The 11,024-nt window shown below is 39.2% G+C and overlaps 1 protein-coding gene across 7 annotated transcripts in view; it reads left to right on the top strand.

The window, feature by feature from the left end:
• The window catches only part of oxr1a (oxidation resistance 1a), a 188,405-nt gene that overhangs the window by 107,164 nt on the left and 70,217 nt on the right, over positions 1-11,024 (top strand). The gene's annotated exons all lie outside the window — the stretch shown is intronic.

Below are 11,024 nucleotides of genomic sequence, written 5' to 3'. Positions count from 1 at the left end.
GGAATGGACTATATAATAGGACGCAGACGGTTCAATAACCGGAGAACAACCTCAGAATTAATTTGCACTTGACCCAGGCCATGAGCAATTCACAAAAACCCACTTGCACCTAGACTTAGGGCATGTTGCATGAAAATACCAAATCTTAATGGCCATACACACTGACTTTATTTTTAAGAATTGCATTGTGCTGTGCTTGGCGCTCTTAAAATAGGGCCCTATAAATGGATTGTTCTGACTCTAAATTCACTTTGAATGAGTCACATTTAAATTTATTGTATACTGTAAACAACTATAAACAAAGTAGTCACAGCTTTTCCATTGTACCTATAAAAGCAGCACTTAATTACAACTTTTTCGCATCTTGACTTTTCAAGTCAAGTCATTTTTATTTGTATAGCGCTTTTCACTACAAACATTGCTTCAAAGCAGCTTTACAGAAAAATCATGCTTTAACAGACAATGAAACTGTAATATCTATAAAGTCTTTGAGTCATCATTGTGTAATTTGATTGAATATGCTATAGCAACGCTGATTGCTGCTGGGCAGCAACTGCGAGAAACAAGATGGAAAAACAACAACACACAGAGACATGGCAAACACATACATGACACACAGACAGTCATAGAAGGCACAGTAAGGCCAAACTGTGCCAGTACCTCTCCCATGATGGACACCTACTGGCGTCCGTTAGGGGAGTGTCCCAAATTGTGCAAGGAGTTCATAATATTAAGAAGAGATTCTGAGATTACAAGGAATACTTCTTTTAAGAGCTTAGTTGGTATTGGATCTAAAATACATGTTGTAGCTTTTGATTTTTTTTAATATGTTTTGTTAGCTCTACGTGACCTATGACAGCGAAGGATTGAAGTTGCTCATGAGATAATTTATGAGACACTGTTTTCTGAGGTGCAGTGACAGTTGATTGCATAATTCCAATTTATTTCTGATGATTTCTATTTTATCAGTAAAGAAATTCATGAAGTCAATATTATTGTGCTGCGAAAGAATATGTGGTTCATTCAATGCTTTATTCCTAACCAATTTAGCCACAGTACTGATAAACACAGAGGATTGGTGTGGTTATTTTCTATGAGTTCCATAACATGCTGAACTGGCAGCTTTTTGTGCCTGTCTGTAGCTACAGACACTGTCATTCCACGCACCGTGAAATACCTCTATTTTAGTATTCTTCCACTTGCGCTCCATGTTTTGAGCTACTCTCTTGAGAGCATGAGTGTTATCATTGTATCATAGTGCAGGGCTTTTTTCTTTAATTTACTTTAATTGAAAGGGGGCGACACTATCAAGAGTGCTAGAGAAGACTATTTATATTTTGTGTTATTACATCAAGTTCTTCTAGACTTTTTGGTATTAGCTGATCGCAGCAAACAAGAAATGAGGTAATGATCTGAGACTTGCTTGGGACACATAATTATTTACATTCCTCCATGTCTCTGCGTTGCCTTAACATGTAAATAACATGAATCAATTCTGTCCATGGATAGCCATGTACATACATCTACACCAGGGGTGCCCACACTTTTTTTGTGATGATCTACTTTTAAATGACCAACTCAATAAGATCTACCAACTAAAATATATTTTCATGTAAAATAAGAAAATGCTTGTTGGGACTACTGAATGTATCCCTAAATGGATTTCATCTTCTAATTAATAAAAAAATATATAATAATGTTCAATGTTGATATAATTCAGTTTTAAAACTAAACCCAAAACACCTACAGCACAATAGATTACAATAGCCAGGGCATTTACCTTATTCTGATGACGAGTAAATATTGACCAGGCGAGGTTTTGTTTATTCAGTTGCCATGACAACTAGGTTTGCACATACGCGCCTTCTGAGAACATAGCGCGAAATTGCGATGCTACTGCCCGGATTAGGCAAAACTGTCTGATTCCATTCAGTTTTTCCTAATCCGGGCAGTAGTATGTTCTCAGAAGTCCTTGGAAGGCGCGTATGCGCAAACCTAGTTGTCATGGCAACTGAATAAACAAAACATCGCCTGGTCAATATTTACTCGTCAAGTGCAAGTCAGACAGAAACTAAAAGATGGAAAGACATTATATTTTTTATTATTATTAAAATTGAACAAAAGTACATTGAAATTTTTTGCAATCTACCAGCATTGCCTTTGCGATCGACTGGTAGATCGCGATCGGCATATTGGGCACCCCTGATCTATATGGTATAAACGGTGTAGCAGAATCTCTACATATCGTAATCTCGATTGAGACTTTTTTATACACAATATTTACTGTCATACAGCCCAGCCCTACAATGTGCTAATCAGAGAAACTGCATAGGGCATAAAGGAAACATTAGCGCTGACTGCATTCACCTCATCTTTGAACTTCATCAGGGCTGGACTGGTAATCTTGCATACCGGGCATTTTCCCAGTGGGCCAATGCACTTTGGGGCCATTCAGGGGTGGACTGGCCATCGGGAGAACCGAGTGGGCCGAATGGGCTGCGATAAGCTAAAATGACCACTAAACGGCACCGCGATATGCAGTAAAGCCCCCCCCCCCATATAAAATCCCGGGCCGATTTCTCTTCCCAGTCTAGCCCTGAACTTCATTGATCACTCCAGTATTTTACAGCCCTAGCTGTGTTTGGTTTTATGTTCGTCTAGACTAAATGCTAAAGTGGCAGGGAGGGTTAACACTTGGCAGATCAGACTTTGCCCTCCATTCAGTAACCTTTGAAATTGTGTCTAAGCATCCAGACACAGCGGGTGGCAAAGGCAGAGGGAGCTGTTTACCTGCAGCACAGCGGCTGATCTTTCAATTCCAGCCTGTGCTCAGGGTCTGTTTTCCCTTGACCTGCATTATTTCTCCTCTCTTCTGATAGTGGTATGGTCTTAGCACTAAAGCTGCCACATTCAGTCAGATGAAGAATGGTTAAGGCATCTCAACAGCAGGAATTTGTTGAGTTGGGCATCACATCCCTTTCCAGTGTGCTCTTTAGACATGCTGGTAAATTTACCAAAAGACTTATTCTTTATATGTGCATCATGTGTCATTGGTCATCTGATAGAAATCATGCATCAAATCACCTACAAAGAAATCTAGAAGACAGTAGGTTTTTTTGAAGTAGCAAACATACCATACTAATCTTACTGTTTCCATAAAATGCATGATGTACTGTATAGAATGCAATTTTTCTTTATGCATGAAATACACGGATGACCTGTGCCACATGTGCAGTATACAACTAGAGTGCAGTGCACTTCACTTGACCTTCCATTTCTAGTGTGATATCAGCTGCTATTTTAGAAGAATAGATCACCCAAAAATTCTAATTCTCTCATCATTTACTCACCCTCATGCCATTCCAGATGTGTATAACTTTCTTCTGCAAAACACAAATGAAGATTTTTAGAAGAATATCTCAGCTCTGTAGGTCCATACAATGCAAGTGAATGTGACCAAAAATTTTAAGCCTCAAAAAGCTCATAAAGGCAGCATAAAATTAATCCATATGACTCGGTTAATCCATGTCTTCCGAAGCAATATGATTGGTGTGGATGAGAAACAGATCAATCTTAAAGACCTTTTGTTTTTGGCGATTCACATTTTTCGTGCTTATCGCCACCTACTGGGCTGTGCAGATTTGATTGATTTATTCTTTTCCTTTTCTATTCTCCTATCTGCTCAGTAGGTGGCAATATGCATGAAGAATGGAAATGCATCTTGTTCTAATGCTCTCTACTGTTTACATGTACTTTTGTTTGTACTATATTCTTGCATTTCTCTAATAAAAAACATAGTTATACTCTGCAAAGTGCTGCCTACTCGAATACATACTCCTTTAAAATGATAATATGTATTGAATAACATGAAACAGATTTCCCTGAATAATGATTGGAAGGTAGGTGGGTCTATTTAAATTAAGTGTTTGAGATAAATTGTACATAAATAAGATATTTCCATGCTTTTGGTACTGCGATTGAAACAGACTGTGGTGGAAGTTGTTGAATGCTAGAACTGGAAGCTTCCACTGCACGATCGCAGACGAATAATAAAAGGCTATTGCTCGAAATGAAACAAATGTTCAGAATAGCATACTACCATACTACTCTTTTTATTCTGCCTTGTTAGTTCAATGCTGTTCCAAACATAGCCATTGTAATGAGGTCATGTTACAACAATGTAACATGCAGTACTATGATTTAAAGTGGCATACTGTTTCACTGACAGTTTATACAGAGTGTATCTACAGTGTATACTGTGCACTATGCAGTATACAGAATGTGATTATTCTATTATAAACATAGCCATTGCATGTTTATCATAAATTGAGGCATTTGAACTGTTTGGGCATATCTGATTGTTTTCACAATTTGTACTTCAGTCCATCTTTTGCATGCAGTTATGCCCCCACACGGTCGAGTACTCAGCCTTTTAAAGTATACTCTTTTGACCGAGTCCATATGGATGTGTTCGACACACACACACACACACACACACTGCTTTGTGATAATCTTTTAGCATAGTTAACGGCAAGCGATTACATCTTCAACATACAAAGACACAGACTGTTCAATATAGAGAAAAACTAGACCGCACGCTGACAGTCCGCACATACTGTGCTGATGAGGAAATTTGTGTCATGCGCACCGTGTATGAGATGTACCACCAAACAGAAAAAATGTAATATGCATTGGCTTTTACTTATTGTTATCTCTGCATATTAAACAAAGTATTGTTAGAGAAATACTTTGTATTTTGTATTAAATATTAGAGAAAGTATTTCAGCCTTCCTGCAAAACCTGCAGTCTCTGCTGTTTCTACACACACTCAGATTAAGAGCAGAGTTAAATTTGAGACGGCAACATTGAGGCAGACTTTAGCCACTGCATTCTTTGATTTGTAAACTAAATAGTGCTCACTAAAGCAATAACTGGCTTGTGGATGGAAGGATCTGGCTGTGATTAGTCACCCTGGAGTGTGTGCTAATAAGAGGCTCTGGTGCAGGTGTCACACGCAGAGTCACTGACAGGATCAGGGTTTGATTAATTGACCTGGGGTGGGTGTTAATGAGGGAAAGGAACGGACTGTGTGGAGATCAGCCTGTCCCCTGATGCAGCAGTCATACTGCAGTCCCAGCAAACTCTCTCTACACACACATCAGCTACTGTGACAGTCTGGGCTGTGAATACTTGCAGCGTCTTTGGGCTGTTCAATCAAGTGCAAAGTGAAGAAAGTGAATCAAAGTGTCTCAAGTAAAGACAGTAAGTTTGAAAAATATCATAAATCAACTTTTCCTTAAAGTAATGGCAAAGTAATCCCGGTTACATAAATATATTGCACAAGCGCAAAAATTGTTATGCTGTTTAAAATTTGACAGATATTTTAATCAACATTAGCCAGAAATCAGATTAGAAAAATTCTGTGATCATGATACTTAAAAAGTACACATAAATGCATAGCAAATACTGTTATGAATATATGAATGTTGCTATTACCCACACAAGAGATGAGCCTTGCAGATTGTCTGTTCTCAGGGTTTAAATACTTAGAATGTGAACTTAATGGCCTACAATCACATGATTTAAAGTGTTAAATCATACATCATGGTAATCTATTACATTGATGTCCAGAACATTATTTAGCTCTCCAATCAGCTCATACAAGGGATGTGTGATATGACGGTATATACCATGCAACAGTAGAAATGTAACTATACTAATATGTTTTTGTATGAAAACGCATACATTTTGCACCATTGCCTCTCATCCACATTAGAATACTGTTGTCCCACATGCTTTGGAAAATGATGGCGTTAGGAGTTTTCAAACGAAAACAGATTATTGTAGATGTGGCCTTACAAGCCAAAGCAATAAAGAACCAAATATACAGAGCGGGACTAGTTCCAAACTAGTCAAAACAAGGACGAACTTGTTATGAAGTGGTGTTGGGTGAAACTGAGTTTAGTTGTTTACCTTTGTCACATTAATGTAGAATTTAATTTATGGACTGTAACAGGTTTGTATATATTAGCTATTGAAGACACCTTTGAATGTGGCATCCAATCAGAATGTAATGCTAAAAGGTAGCTGCCTATGTATGGAGTATGCAGCAGGTTTGTAACTAGGTTGTAAAACAGCTACAAAAAAGAGTGAGACATTTTTTTTTTTGTATTTTGTTGATTGTGAGCATCTTTGTAAATTTGTGACAATAGAAGGAGACTCTGTGGGTGTGTTATTTTGGTGCAGTTACTCATATCCCAGTGTGTGAAAAGCCTGTTTCAGCGATTCACACATGTGAGAGTCCCATTCCAGACAATTTTGCCACTTCTCATGGAACTTATCTCTGCTCTGTGTTTTTGCTTGCTGTTTCCCTCTCTCTCTCTCTCTCTCTCTCTCTCTCTCTCTCTCTCGCTCTCTTTCTTTCTTTCTCTTTGTAGATTTACAGAAATATATTCTTATTCTAATATTACCATAACCGAAGTCCTTCATCAATTGAACCAATTGAGTCTTCATATTCTATGAATATATATATATATATATATATATATATATATATATATATATATATATATATATATATATAATGTTTATTATGTCTTATAAATAAACACATGCAGTGACACATGGGAATCAGAATATAATCATTTGAAACAGTTTAGTTAAGCTTTGTAACTAGATTTCTATATTTGCATGTGCAAAATCCAATGCTAAGGTGTTCAGGGTGGTTACCAGGACACTGCTATCAGGGTTGTTTCTGAGTGTATGGGGGCCCCAAGCGAAATCCTAGTTGGAGGTTTTCAAGGTAAATCTGTTGTCCTTTAGACTACTGAAATGTGTTACCGCCATAGAAGAAAGTATATGTACAACCGTATGCTGGAAATGTGTCTGTGTTGGCATTCTTGCATACACAGAGACCAGCCACTGTAGTTCTTCTTCAGGTTACTCTCTCAATCGGAGGTGTGAAAATGCTGTATAAAAGATCAGCATTCGTATCAGCGTGATGGCCTGGTTTCTCTCACTGCCGTCTGATTGTTGTAAGCACAGAAATAGCAAGACTGCTATGGCTCATAACTGCACAGCCGAGCGTCTCCTGTGCAGAACCTGTTAGGCCGTTGCAATTTGGAGTTAATGTAGAGAAAGACATATACCCTGTGATAACCCTGAACTGACATATGAGCAGTCAAACACACACATACACGCATATGATACTACTGTATGTGCATACACATTAGCCTTACAGTACATAAGCCTGGCAATTCATTTAAAATTAAACTCACACACACAAGTTGGAGGATGGGAACGATGGTGTCTGGCAGAGCAGTGTAGGTGTCGATTTCGAAACATCGAGATAGGGCATCGGGCTTGAGACTCTTGGAGCCCGGGCGATACGAGAGAGTCGCATTCGCTGAAGCACCTTTCTGACGTGCTGGACATGGTCTTTCATATTATGAGAGAAAATCAGAATATCATCTAAATAATTAAACACACATCGGTCGACCACATCCCGAAGCATGTCATTACCGAGCCCCTGGTGGACAGCAGGGGCGTTGACAATCCGAAAGGCATGACCAAATATTTAAAATGACCCCTGTGGGTGTTAAAGACTGTCTTCCACTCATCCCCCTCCCTGATCCAAACAAGGTGATAGGTATTGCTCAGATCCAACTTTGTGAAGACGGACGCTCGCTGCCAGAGTTCAAAAGCTATGGACATCTACGGCAAAGGATAGCGATTCTTCACCATGATGTCATTCAGCCCCCGATAATCTATGCAAGGTCTTCTCCCCACCCCTGCAGGAGAAGAGGAAGAGTGTATGAGACTGCTAAATAATCATTTATATATTTATTCATAGCCTTCCACTCGGGAAATGAAAGTGAATGTAACCGACCTTGTGGGGTAGAAGTAATGGGAAGCAAATCGATGGTACAATTGTATGGACGGTGAGGAGGAAGGGTTGCAGCGAACACTGCCCCCAGATCATGGTAAGCCATGGGTACACCGGTTATATCCACTGGTTCATCCTGAAAAGGAAAAACAAGACTGGACAGGACAGGAAAAATGGCAGAATTAAGTAAATGAGACGAACAAAAAAGGACTCCAGGCAAAAATAGAATTGGTTAACCAGTCTATGTGAGGATTGTGCATTACCAACAATGGATGCCCCAAGACCACCGGAGATGTAGGAAACCTGACCAGGAGAAAAGACAGTACCTCGGAATGGTTGCTGGAGACGAAGTTGAGTGGTTTGGTGGAATGTGTGATGATGGCCAGGGGGGAGCCGCTGATAGCATAAGCGGTGATGGGTTCATCCAGCTTGATCATCGGAATCCACGAGTCATAGGCCATAGCGGCATCCCGGAAATTTCCCTCCGCTCCAGAGTCCACCAAAGTGGAGTCAGAATGGCGGACCGGTCCGTGCTGCAGTCGGCCATGAGGAGAGTCTGAAGTGCAGGGTTTTTTCTTTATGGGGTAGTGCTCGCCAGTAACCCTTTCCTACCGACAAGGTTTAGCTTTTACTGGACAGTTAGCCAAGAAGTGCCTGCTGCCAGCACAGTAAAGGCAAAGACCCATAGAGATGCGCTGCTGTTTCTCCTCAGGAGACAGGCGACTCCTCCCAATCTGCATCGGCTCTTTAGACAAAAATGTTCTTTGTCAAATAGTCGTTTGATCTCATTTAATGTAACATGAGATCACATTAAACTAATGATGATGCGTGAGAGCAGCACTGCAGCTCGCGCCTGACTGAGGAGAGGATGAATTACACAGATCACAGTCCATATGCACTCTAAACTTTCCAAACAAGTACAAGGGAATTATACAAAAATACCAAATAAGTAAATACAGAAAATCGCTTGTTGTGGAATAAGTGTAGTCGGAGCTCTTTAAATGAAACACCCCGGTATTAAATCTTTAATGCAGTTATATTTAATGCGTTATAGCTTTATTAAAATTCAAATAATATGGAAATAGGTCATGTAATTAACTACAAACTCCAAAACTGGCATTTCTCTGTGTAGTCAGCACTTCTTCTATGAGTAGAAGAATATCCCGATCTGAGGGGGATAGACTGAAACTGCATCCGGCTCATGAACTCTCACAGGGACGCTTGCCTCTCAATCACGCACGCTTGCTGCAGCTAGATTATAATGTATTGGCTCGCGACTTATTGAATCATAATATATGTCACTGTGCATTTGTTATTGTGAAAAAAATTGGCAACACGCAGCTTTATTAATAAGAGAGAGTTTGTTTTTTGTGACTTAAATATGAATTTAAGTGAACAGAAAGGTGAGAGAGGGTAGTCTTCGCCAACAAAATACGTTTATGATTTGTTTTGGCTTGTTTTCCAATAAAAATATCTCAAACTCATTTTAAACTATGTACATTTACTTTAGGAACTATACTGCAGAAGAAAATTGTTATCTGAGAATGTTGAATATAATATTAAAAATACAAATATTTTAAAATATCTAAAATTCCTTTAAAAAAAAGATGCATTCACCAGAGAAGCAGCATATAAGATATTTATACTTGGTTTTAGAGAATAGATCTTGAATATAAGTATATTTTGTCTTAACTGCACTCGCACAAGTATAACCAAGTGAAAAAAATACGTGTATCATTAGATTAATCGATTATCAGTAATCGTTAGTTGCAGCCCTAGTCGACACGTGAGTCAAATGTGTCATAGAAGCACCTCAAAATGATGTGATTGCTTTAGCCATTGCTTTTTCATCTCACATTTGCTTTTATGACAATATCGCTTAGTTTCAGGGTTGGGAGGATGGTTTTGTTGATTTAAAACTCGATAGAGCATTTACCTTAAAAACCTCATCTATTTGGGAGACAATTTTACAATTTTACTATTTTACAGCTCTACAAAGTGGACATTTCACTTCAGGCTAGCTGCTTTACTTAGGGAGCAATTTCCGCATGCCACACAAATAGAACATGCCAGAAAAATAGGGAGACTCCACTCAAAGACCCCGTTCACACAAGGTATTAAGATGCATTTTGGGTGATCTGATCAAATGTAGTACAGGTCTAAACGGGGTCTAAAATGTTTTGCAATCGGATCACAAAAACCACATACGAATGTTGTCAAAAACGCATGTGACCACATTGCATTTGAGGTGTAAATGCTTATCCGCCCTGAAGTTCTACCCCTCATCTGTCAATCAACTGCTGTGCTAAAATAAAGTGTAAAATCCGCCCATAAAAGGAATAAAAAAAAAAGCAAATACAGACACAAACATGAGAACTTCTTTGATCTGCAATGTCTGATATCAATATGCAGCGACACTTATAGGGCTGGGCGGTATATTGACTTTTTAATGTATATCGATATATTGTCAAACGAGATATAGGATGAGACAATACTGTTTATATTGATATAGTTGATGTTGCGTTACACAACACGTTTCATCTGTAAAGCCATGCTGTGTTGGCATCTCTCCTCTCTCACGCTCTCCACGCAACCCCGCCCCAATCACCTTCTGCGTCTGCATGCAAACACTGCCCCACTCGCTCACAAGTTATCCTGCAACATGGATGGAATCGCATTTACTAAAAAAATATTGAATCAATCCAATTGTACATACAGTGCATAGTGAATAAGTCATTTAAACTTACAGCACACAAGAAGAACTTTTACCTTGGGCTGCAACCGGAAACATAGGCAGCTGGCTTGCTACCTTGCTACCTAATCAGTTAATGGCTTAACTGACATCTGTCTTGAATGAATGGAACTCTTAAGGAAACTGGTCCCCCTAATAGTTTGAAAAGCACCATGTTTTCATCGTACCTTCGTATACAGCCTCCGGAGGCAGCATTTTCCTGGTTTAGGATGCAGCCTTGATGTTGCACTCATGCGCTCGTGTGGCTCCTGATTGAATACGTGCTTCAGAGGAAGATTTACGAGCGCTCCACAGGATGGTGGATCTGCTGAATTGTGTGAGCTTGGGTTATTACATGTGTTTAAACAAGATATGTGCATATTTGCAGATGGTAAACGATATTACTTT

This window comes from Xyrauchen texanus, chromosome 17, assembly GCF_025860055.1.
Source record: "Xyrauchen texanus isolate HMW12.3.18 chromosome 17, RBS_HiC_50CHRs, whole genome shotgun sequence".
Lineage (NCBI taxonomy): Eukaryota > Metazoa > Chordata > Actinopteri > Cypriniformes > Catostomidae > Xyrauchen > Xyrauchen texanus.
This window is presented reverse-complemented; position numbering and strand designations above follow the sequence as displayed.